The following is an 11,557-nucleotide window of genomic DNA, read 5'->3' as shown; positions in this document are numbered from 1 at the left end:
AAAATGAAATCTTGCCATTTACAACTATGTGGATGGAGCTAGAGTGTATCATGGTAAGTGAAATAAGTCAGAGAAAGTCAAATGCAATATGATTTCAGTCATATGTGGAATTTAAGAAAGAAAACAGATGAACAACGGGAACGGGGATAAGAAAAAAAGGAGAGAAGGAAACAAGCCATAAGTGACTCTTAATGACAGAGATCAAACTGAGGGTTGATGGAGAGAGGTGGGGGATGGGCTAGATGGGTGATGGGTATTAAGGAGGGCACTTGTTTTGATGAACACTGGGTGATGTATGTAAGTGATGAATCACCGAATTTTACTTCAGAAACCAATAATGCATTTCATGGTAACTAACAATATTTAAGTTTAAAAAATGTTCTCCTTCACCATTATAATTTTCAGTTTATTAGCAATATAATTATGTTGTGAGGAGTCTATGCTTTGAAAATAAATATATCCACAAATTCTTATTTTGTTTTTGGGTATTTAATCTGATCTGTATGCCACCATTTCAAAATATTTGTGCTGGATATTGATTGCTTGTTTGGAGTTAAAATTGTTAGAAAGAATGCTGGAATGAAATTTCTTGATTCTGGGGTGCCTGGGTGGCTCTGTCAGCTAAGTGTCAGACTCTTGGTTTCGGCTCAGGTCATGATCTTAGGGTCCTCAGATGGAGCCACATGCCGGTCTCTGTGCTCAGGGGGTCTGCTTGAGATTCTCTCTCCCCCTCCCCCACCCCTCCCCATGCATGCTCTCTCTCTCTCAAATAAATAAATAAATATTTAAAGAAAAGAAAAGAAACATCTTGATCCTAAGAAAAACATTTTTTTTTTCTTTAATAGAAGAAGAATGGTTCTAAGGCTCTCTTTTTCATTTTCTAAGATTTTATGCTCAGGACTCTAGAAAATAAATATGGGAATTAACATATGACCTGTGATCATTTGAGCCTCAAATAATGATTCAACTTGTGTGGATTTCAATAACAAAAGGAATTTGTTTTAAGGGTATAGGTGTTAGAATTTGGCTAGAATAAAAGGATTGACATATTCGTGAGAATCTAGATGTTTCTCTCATTTTATCTCTTGCCTGTGTTTCTTTTTCTTCCTGCATGACTCTTCATCCACTGCATTCTCCTTGTTCACTGGCAAGCTGGTTTTTCTTTGTTTGGTGTTTATATGACAGACAAACTTGGTTACCAAGAGGGACAGTATTTACATGTCCTCAGTTTCATCCACCCAGAAAGATATTGATCCAGAATCCAAGGTACACATTCAGATTATCTCAGCTCAGCTCATATCACTTCTGTCCTGAACAGCTGTAGAGGACTTGGGGTCACGACAAAGGCTACCTGCTTCTGATATAAACATGGATCAAGGAAGATCAGCGGTCACCAGATATGGTGTGTAACAAAGGAATTGTTTGTACAAACAAATTAAAACCAAAAACAAAATAAACAATATGTGTTGCCTCAAATAGCATGCAATCTTAAAAAAAAAAGCCTTTTAAATCTTTGAAAACTCCAAAACAAAAATGTAAGTTAAAAACCATGATTGCCTCCTGTAAGTACATCCATATATATTATTTATTAGGTGAAGAAATAGCCTGTTTTTCCATATAATTTACTGAGGAATTTCATGAATGTCTTTGCAGATTCCTTAAAAATGATGGTCTAGCTTTTGTCACCTGACTTTCTGGTATAATGGATAATGTAACTACATTTCCGGGAGTGCAAACCTTTTTTGCATTTCTGTGCCAAATCTTATTTGTTAATAATATGTGTTTATTTTAATACAGTAGATAGATTTGCTACTGTTCTACTCAGGTTTCTGTAATAATGTGTGCAAGTAGGTTTGCTGTTTCTTTATCTCAAACAAGGGAGACGATTGTATTTTCGGAAGTATTTCACTGGAATATTGGACTCCAAGTGAAGTCAGTTTTAGTTGTCACCCTATCTAATAACATTTGTCTTAACTCCTTTTCTGCCACATTTTTTTCACTATGCTTTCAAGGTACCACTTTCACTTATTTTTGCTCCTGTTTAACAGGCCACTAGACCCGACCTCTTGTTAACCCCTGTTTCTTGTTAACCTCCATCTCTTGTTAACTCACGTTAGACATAGGATTTGGTCCCTGGGTTCTCATGTGTCTCTCCACCCTTCTTTGGTAAACTCATCCAGGTCTTTGGTTTCAACCCATTTAGTTGTTGAAAATTCCAGAATTTGTGTGTCCAGCCTGGTCCTTCCTCATGAACTGTCCATTGCATGGAAGATACCCACTAGTGTATAAAGACAGTGTTTTCTATTTTCTTTAAGGCATCTGCATTTCCCTGATGATTAGTGATGCTGAGTATCTTTTCAAATACCTGTTGAGCATTTGTGTATCTTTGTGGGGGTAAATGTCTATTCAATTACTTTGCCTATTTTTTAATTGAGTTATTTTCTTTTTTCCTTACTCTTGAGTTGTAGGAGTTCTTTACATGATTTGAATATTAACCCCTTATTAGATGTACGGTTTGGACTATTTTCTCTCATTCTGTTGGTTGTCTCTTCACTCTGTTAATTGTTGCCTGTGTTGTGCAGATGCTTTTCAGTTTGACGCAATCCTGTTTATCTATTTTTGCTTTTATTACCTGCACTTTTGGTCTCATAGCCAAAAAAATCATTGTCCTGACCAATGTCAAGGAGCTTTTTTTCCAGGGGACCTGGGTGGCTCAGTTGGTTAAGCGACTGACTCTTGATCTCAGCACAGGTCTTGATCTTACGGTCATGAGTTCAAGCTTCGTGTAAAAATAAGGAAGTTTTTTTCCTATGTTGTCCTCTAGTAGTTTCACACTTTAATCCAACAGGAATGTCTCACATATCTGTTTCTCGTATTATTCCATTGATTAGAACTCTCAGACAATCATAAGTAACAATGAAAAGTATGGGGAATATTGACATCCTCCTAGCGTGTTACAGACAAGGAAATAGAGGTACAGACAAGTGAATTATTTTTTGATGACCACCTGTCTTTTTGTCATCAGCCAAGAATGAACTCTTGCTTCCTTGTTTAGCTTCAAACTAAGCTAACTGTAATGCACCTTTTCCCCCTTTTTTATAAAGCATTTTTTGACCATGAAAATCATGAGAATTCCTGTTTCAGTTTCAAGAAAGAGTAAAGGAGCTTTTAGTAAAATCATATGACAGTTTTGTATTTTCATATGATCATTACCTTCCAGGCAAGTATAATTCCTCTCACAGTTGATTTTTACATTATCTCCACTTATTTGGTTTTAACTCCTGTTTTAAGATGAGATAAATGGTATCAAACATGTATCCTTATGCAAGTAAATATTATAATGCTATTTCAATTCTACCTTTGAAATTTTATTTCAGATAAAAAAATAAATTATTATTTTTCAGGGAACAATTATCCACATGAATGGCTTCTCTATCTCCAGCGAGCCTGCCTTACACCATACGAGGAGGAAAATGAGCAAACTCACCATTTGGGCCAATGAGGCTTATCTACAAATATCACACCTACTGATGATGAAGTTGTGGTTTTGATCTCATTGTTTCTTCACGTGTCCAATAAGACAACAAAGCCTATTTTATTTTTGAGACATTAAAATATTATTAAGACACTAAAATCTATTTTATGTATAAGATAATAAAATATATTTTTCACTATATTTTAAAGTTTAAATAAAAGTGAGTAAATTGAATAGAAGTCAATAAAACTAAGTAAGAGTATCGGCATAGTGGCTGGCAAATATTAGACTTCCAATAAATTGTAACCCCTTTACTTCCTTTCTTTTGAAACTTACCCAAGATTGTTGAAAGAAGAAAATGGGTTTTCAGTCATTCTACATCTTGAACGGTAATAGATATTTAAGATTTCTACTTGTATGGAAATTTCTGAAGATGAAGAATTTAACCGACTTATGTTTTCAGTTTGTGTCTGTAGATCTAAGTAGTTTGGGAAGAATTAATTTTTTAAAAAGTTTTTAATCTCTGATTGAGGAATACAGATCAAGATGAATAAGTATAGAGTAACTGGTCTTTACTATACTTCAAATCCCTTAAGCGTAGAATAATTACTGTCTCAGGGGAAAATATGTAATTATTCAAGTGAAAAATATTTGGTAACAATTATATGAGCCCTTTTCTTTTAATAACATAGGAGTCATGTTTGAAAATGTAAGCTATATTATTCAGCTCCAGGAAAAATGTTTATTTGTTTACCTTTTTATTGAAGTATAGATGACATACAATTTTATATTAGTTTCTGGTTTACAACATAGTGATTTGACAATTCTGTGCATTACACATTGCTTACCACCATATGTATAGTTAATGCCACCATACAAAGTTGTTACAATATTACTGGCTTTATTCCCTGTGCAGTACTTTCCATCCCCCATGACTTATTTATTTTATAACTAGAAGTTTATACCTCTTAATCCCCTTTACCTACTTTTGCCTCTGGTGCAGCCACTATAGAAAACAGCATGGACGTTTCTCAAAAAATTAAAAATAGAAATATCATATGATCCAGTAATTTACTGCTAGCTATTTACCCAAAGAAAATAAAAGCACTAATTCAAAAAGATGTATGAACCCTTAGGTTTATTGCAACATTATTTACAATAGTCAAGATAGGGAAACAACCTGAGTGTCCATAGATGACTGGATAAAGATGTCTGTGTGTGTGTATGTGCGTGTGTGTGTGTGTATAATGGAGTTTTAGTCAGAAAAATGTTTTAAACAACTCTATGAAAATATTTAGCTAAAAAGCATGTTAAATTTATTGCTAGAACTCTTGTGTTGAATATTACGTGAATGACTTAGCATAAATTCTGGTAAGAAGATATTAGTAAAGAGAAGCCGTGAAAGAGTTTGTAACTTGCCACACCGTGCTGGAAATTATGGAGTGTACAAATTACTGTAGTAAAACCAAAATTACTTTTCATAAAATTATAAACATTTTAAAATAGATTCTGTTAATTAGTTAAACCAAACAAACACTTAGCTAGATACATGGAGCTGTTTTTCAAATTTTAATCATATATTCTATTTGACTAAATTAAATATCAAATTAAGTTAAAAAAGGATAGTTAGGAATTCTGTGGAGATGCTGCAAACCCTTGCTAACTTGTTTTCGAAACCCTGAGCTGTATGGTTGCTTGCCATGGAGTACCCTTGAAAAGGCTCAGATAAAGACCCCAGCAAGGTAATGAATCTCACTAATGGTTTGGCTTCAGTAGATTCCTAGTATAACTCTGTAGAAAATATGGGATTATTTTTACATTGGTATTGAAAAGTTGCTTCCAGCATGTAAAGATTTCCCTGACAGAGTATTTACCATAGTATTTACAGCCACTCAAAGACGATTAATTGTTTACTTCTCAGTTTATCACCAGTCAAGGAACGTAGAAATGGTTTCCAAATATTTGACATCTACTAACTTTCTTAATAAAATCAATACATAAACTTGAGCGTTTGAGGAAAAAAATAGTTTAGTTGTTTGAAATTGCAAAAATATTCCTATCTAATCATTACAAATGTTTGTTTTCAGTTTGTTAAGACATTTTCTTTTTTCTCTTTCTGACTGGGATAGGAGGATGATTTGGAATTTTCATTCTTAAAGAAAAAAATGGGCACCATTCTACAGAAAAATCAAACCAATGGAACAGCTCTGTGGTTTAATTTCATAATGAGGAAGAACAAGTCAATCTGATAAAACTTATAAGGTGGAAAAGAGAATATTTGAGATGATTTGGTGATAAAGAATATTCCGTGTCATTTAGAATGTTTTGTGAAAGTCAAAATCAGTTTTCAATTATGAACAGTGCATGTTTGAATGTGTGTACAAAGCTTTATAGAAGGGTATGAAGATTTTAAGTTTCAGAAAATAAGCACTTACAAATATGAATGCTTATTCTATTCCATTAAATTAAGAAGTATGTATTTTTGAAGCCCTGGGGTCCACAATCCAAGAAGGACTTATGCCAGTTGAAGCCTGAAGACTGAGATTTATGCTTTCACCTTGGGGTCAGGTGAAGGGATATGAAAACGGTGGCTATAGCAGAGTAATGTTGGAACTGCTCCTCAAAAATAGCAAATACCAAACCGCCATGATGACACCCACCACAAGAAATCAGGAAATTGGGGCATCTTGGTGGCTCAGTCGGTTAAGCGTCTGCCTTCAGCTCAGGTCCTGATCTCGGGGTCCTGGATCAAGCCCTGCATCGGGCTCCCTGCTCAGTGGGGAGCCTGCTTCTCCCTCTCTCTCTGCCCCTCCCTCCACTAGTGCAGGAGCATGCTCTCTCTCTCAAATAAATAAATAAATAAATAAAATCTTTAAAAAAAAAAAAAGAAAGAAAGAAAGAAATCAGGAAATAAGAGCAGGGGGCACAAACCCCTGGCAGCTCAAGACTTGGATGGTATCAGTATGTCTTCAGGAGGAAAGACAGCAGGCAACGTGTTACACGATGGATGTGAGAAGTAGAGAACCCCAAAATTGCCACCAGGAATGCACTGGAACATGGGCAGGACAATTTGAGAAAAATCTACTGAAACTCTACATATTTTTTTGCATAGGCTGAATTGTGGATAATTAGCATGAATCCATGACTTAAGACGATGTGACAGGAGCAATCTGATGTCTATGAAATCTGCAAAATCCCTTCTACAACAGGCCGACCTTGAGGAGAGACCATTCGAAAGAGAATCTAAATTTATCCGAAGAGGGACGATAGGGGCAAAAGCAAGAGTTAGGTATGTTTAAACTGAAGAAAGAAAACTACTAGGAGATTTCAAATGGTAAGGGACCATACCTTAAAGAATTGATGGAAATTACACGGAGCGCATTAGAGCCATGGGCCTAGAAAAAGTCTTCGAATCCGCCCCTACTTCCTCAAATGCCACAAAACTAATTTAATGTAGAGAAAGAAAAAATAGTGCAACACAAATTATCACAATTAAATCCCATACTCTTATTTTTTTAAAGATATATTAAAATAGAATATTGACCTTATGGAAAATAGAAGCACTCCAAAAAGTCATGGCAAAGAACAAATGGAAACAAGTTACATGTTTCCAAGCACGCAAAAATAAATTAAGAAAATGATAGAAGACATAAAACAGTAGCATAATTGTAAAATAGAAAAATTCAGAAATGAGGTGATGGCACGTAGAAAAACATGCGAAATAAATGAATAACAATATTAACCTAGGCACACAGATAATTTCTTTAGACAGAATAAGCAAAGGGAGAAAAACAAAATAAAAAAGAAATTAAGAACTAAAAAGGAACCAAGAAAAAGTGACTGTTACGGAATGTGTGTAAAGACTGTCCAATAGATTTATAAAAGATGACCTCAAACCAAAACCAAAGCAATGAAACCAAAGTTGAGAAATTTTAAAATTTCTTGAAAGCAGTAAATTCCGCCAGCAAAACCCACTCAGCCGTGAGTCACGTACTTGACCAACACTACCCGTATCTCATACACTATTATAAAAATGTGTATCATAAAATTCAAAAAAGAGTATTAGTTGTTTAATTATTTTAGTTTTTTCAGATATTTTAGTTTATTATAGGTGATATGTAGGGCCTTTTCCTCAAGCAGAATCCTGTGGAATCCTTTTTGCTTCCCAATATCCTTAACTCTTCCATGAAATTTGTTGCCAAATACTGGTCCTTCTTTTACAGTAATTCTGGAGTTTGATTTTTCCCCCCAAACAAATCTGTATCCTTCCAGCACACTCCAGCCTCTGGGGAATCCTTCACTCACTAAGTGCAGCATTGAGTTTCCCTCTGTGTTGGTCACAGTGCAGGGAGGAAACAGCATCCCAACCTTTGTGAGTCTCTTGACTATGGCTGATGTGCTCTCATTTTTAACTCGCTCTACAATTATTTGTGTTTTTCCAGACATTATGATTTCCTCAGATGTGTCTGAGATAGCCGGCTACTGGCAGCCGAAACAACTTCTACTTGGAACATTTCTGCGTGAAGAGAAAGAGCCCAGGTTCTGGCTTCCAAAACACTCCAGCTTAAACCTCATCTCTGGCTTATACTAAACATAGAACTTAAGTAAAGAACTTAATCTTTCTAAGCCTCATTTCCTCAGCTGTAAGAGGGCTTTAATGATATTTTACTCCATGGTTTATTGTGGGGATTAATGGGCCAGCATATGAAAGTGCTTTGTAACCTGCAAGTGCCCCACAGGTTTAAGGTTACAGGACCACTGAAAACATCCACATCAAATTCAGTGTGTCTGGTATGGAGTTCATCTAACAGTCATTCAGAAAGCATTTATGAGATGCCCGTGAGCCACAGGGCCAGGGCTGGCTGCTGCACCTCCTTCTAACTACCCCAGGGGGACTCCCATCCTGAGGCTCACCAGCTCATGCAGAGTGCTTCATCCGCCCATCGCCCATCAACACATTTGCAAAATCTCAGTGTCACTTGAAATCATTTCTTCTTCCTAATTTCCAACAGCCAGTCAGTGTCCTTCTGGCTTTCTGCTGTTTTCTTTCTAAAGTTTCTGAATCTTTCCCATCATTTCCTTTCTTATACCTATTTCTATTTAAGGAAACCAAAATTATATAACTTAAGCATTGTGCAGTTATATTTGAAATTTGCCCTATTGTGTTAAAAATTAAATGAACACAGTTTAAGCATGTATCTTCACCAAAAAGATGCTAGCAGTGGTAGAGTGACTTACTTCAACATATTTATGGGAAGTAAGCAGTGGAACAACAGTACAGTGCTTTTATTGTCAAAGGTCTATGGCACAATGAGATAGCTAGGAAATTTATATATATGTATATATGTAAATAAATCTATTTGTGTTTATTTATATATTAACTGTGCATATATAAATACATATTTCTATATATTTGTGTATATTAAATATATATTGCCTATAAGTTATATATTAATATATAATAAATAATATATTATATATAAATATATAAGTCTATATGTTTTATGTATTAAATTTACAAATATACAATACAGATATAATAAATAATAAATTTATATATTTATATATTATGTTTTATATATTTATGTGCCCAGAGCTTTTATTTATATATATTTGAATATATATTTTTATATATATGTTTATATATTTGGGGAAAGAGTCCCCAAAGAACTTTTCAGAGATGGAGTCCTGCTAGAATGGCTCCCAGGACATCTTCATTCTCTCTGTAGATCAGAGTCTGGAGTTAATAGGAGTGATAGAATTAGAATAATAATAAAAATAACAATAAATGGTAGCAACAAGATTAATCTATAGTTTTTCCTTTAACACAACGAAGATGTCTGAGTTCCCTCTAACTGAAATGTGGAACTTAGCCTGTCTCAAGCCACCTTGGAAGGTCATAGTCTATGGGCACCTGGGTGGCTCAGTCGTTAAGTGTCTGCCTTTGGCTCAGGGCCTGATCCAGGGTCCTGGGATTGAGCCCCACGTCACGTGGGGCTCCCTGCTCAGCGGGGAGTCTACTTCTCCCTTTCCCACTCCCCCTGCTTGTGTTCCTTCTCTCACTGTCTCTCTCTCTGTCGGATAAGTAAATAAAAAATCTTGGAAAAGAAAAGAAAGGTCATAGTCTAGGAAAAGGTAAATTAATCAGACCGACCCCTGGGAAAAATAGAAAAAATGGTCAAGAACTATACCCAGGTAAGTATCAGGCCTAGATAATTTCACAGCATGTTCTATCAATTATTTAAGAAAGACAATAAAATGGAATTCATTTACTATAGCGAATGAAATATCTAAGAATAAATGTAACAAGAAATGTGCAATATTTACATAAAGAAACTTTAAAATACTACTTTTCCTGTCATGGAGCATGGGAACAGAGAGAAAATTGAAAAAGGAATTTCAGTCTTTACAAATGAAGTTAAGATTACATTAACATCAAAAATAGGTCAAACACTTACTGAATGGGTTGATATCTTTTTCTGAAGCCAGATCTTCCCATCATCCAGGCAATGGCAAGACAATTTTGGATCTTCATGTGGGAATGTCATTGTAGAGGGCAATAGAAACAATCTCTCCCATGATCCAGTAAGTTTAAATCTCTTAACAGGGAAAAACAGTAGCAGAATGGAGAGAGAATCATCTCTTTAGATTCCAAAACAACAAGAACTATGGAGAAGTCAACAAAATACACACATACAAAGCCCTCAGACAGCTCTGGTCAGAAAAGTTAAAGACACTGGAATCTTCTCTGGAACAAACCAATGGATCTATCACAGTGACTAAGGTCAGCAAGGAAACTTCTAATACTCATGCTTCATTTGAATCTATAGCCAAAGAAAATTTACTTTTAGGGGAAGATGTTGACTTCGTTGACTTGGAAGAAGTTTCTTCTCAAACTGATAGTGAAACAGACAAAAGGGACACTTCAAAAGATTGCTATTCTCTTGACCCAGAAGAGCTAAGGAAAGCTAAGTCATGAACAATAGTTCTGCTACAGAAATGCAGGTGCAGTTAGCCCTGAAATTTTCAGGGCTGAACTGAAGGGAGCCTGAGATTTAGAGACCTGTAAGAAGCAAGACATAATGCTAGACATGGACAAGCAGTCTGGTCCAGAAAGCCACATAGAAAACACATGGAACGTATATGGAGATCTAGATAAACTTAAACACATTGAATATTGCCTTAATAAGAACAAAGTAGGGTCACAGTTATCTGAAAAGTTACAGGAGGCAGAATTAAATGGTGGCAAAAGTATTGAGCCGGTGGGAATACACATCACCCTTAGTAATTCTCTTCCCCAGGTAGGTGATCCCTCAACTGAAGACAATAAAGAGCCAGATAACACCTGGGTGAGGCTCCCTCCCACTGCAACTGGCCTCTTCTATAGAAGCATATAGGAATAAAGAGTCTCCAGACAATTCTTCAGAATCTGCTCTGGACAAAAAACACCAAGGGACATAAATGGATAATAAGTTTGAAATTAAGTTATGTGCCATTGAAGATACCGTTCTTCAAAAGAAGAGAAAAACAAGACTCCACCCATGTTTCTGTGCATTAAAGTAGGAAAACCAATGAGAAAATTCTTTGCGACTCACACTGTAGCCATAGGGCAGCAGTATGGCAAAGGAAGAAGCAGCCTGTGTACTGGTTGGCTGTTCCTCTGGAGAGCCTGTGTTAGCAGCTATCTGATATAAAAGAAGAAGATATCCTGTGCCCCCCGAAGAAGTGTGTAGTCTTGGGCTGCTCTGCTCTGGTCGTTGGAATAATGAGCCACAGAATCAAGCAGCGAGTAATGAGAATTCCTAGAAATACTATGCTCTGGACTGAGATTCTTCATCTATTTGAAACATAATTTCTTAATTTGAAAAATAAGTCATTGTGGTAAGTGACCGGATCATGTGTGAACAAATTGATGCATATATTAATGAATGAATTTATCCTGGCGTGTACTGGACTAGTTCTAGATAAGTGACTGGGACTCTACCCTCAGAAGGTTATGAAATCTGATGAAACAGTTTCTAGCACTTTCTAGAGACTTAACATGATTGTATTCCATAGATTTGGATACTGCTTTATGTAAAA

The 11,557-nt window shown here is 35.7% G+C and overlaps 1 pseudogene; it reads left to right on the top strand.

Annotated features, from left to right (window-relative positions):
* The first annotated feature begins 2,916 nt into the window (after nt 1–2,916).
* On the top strand, nt 2,917–11,153 carry LOC123802236 (nuclear receptor coactivator 7 pseudogene; annotated as a pseudogene).
* The last annotated feature ends 404 nt before the right edge of the window (nt 11,154–11,557 follow it).

Source organism: Ursus americanus, chromosome 10, assembly GCF_024610735.1.
Source record: "Ursus americanus isolate L20-20 chromosome 10, mUrsAme1.1.p, whole genome shotgun sequence".
NCBI lineage: Eukaryota > Metazoa > Chordata > Mammalia > Carnivora > Ursidae > Ursus > Ursus americanus.
This window is presented reverse-complemented; position numbering and strand designations above follow the sequence as displayed.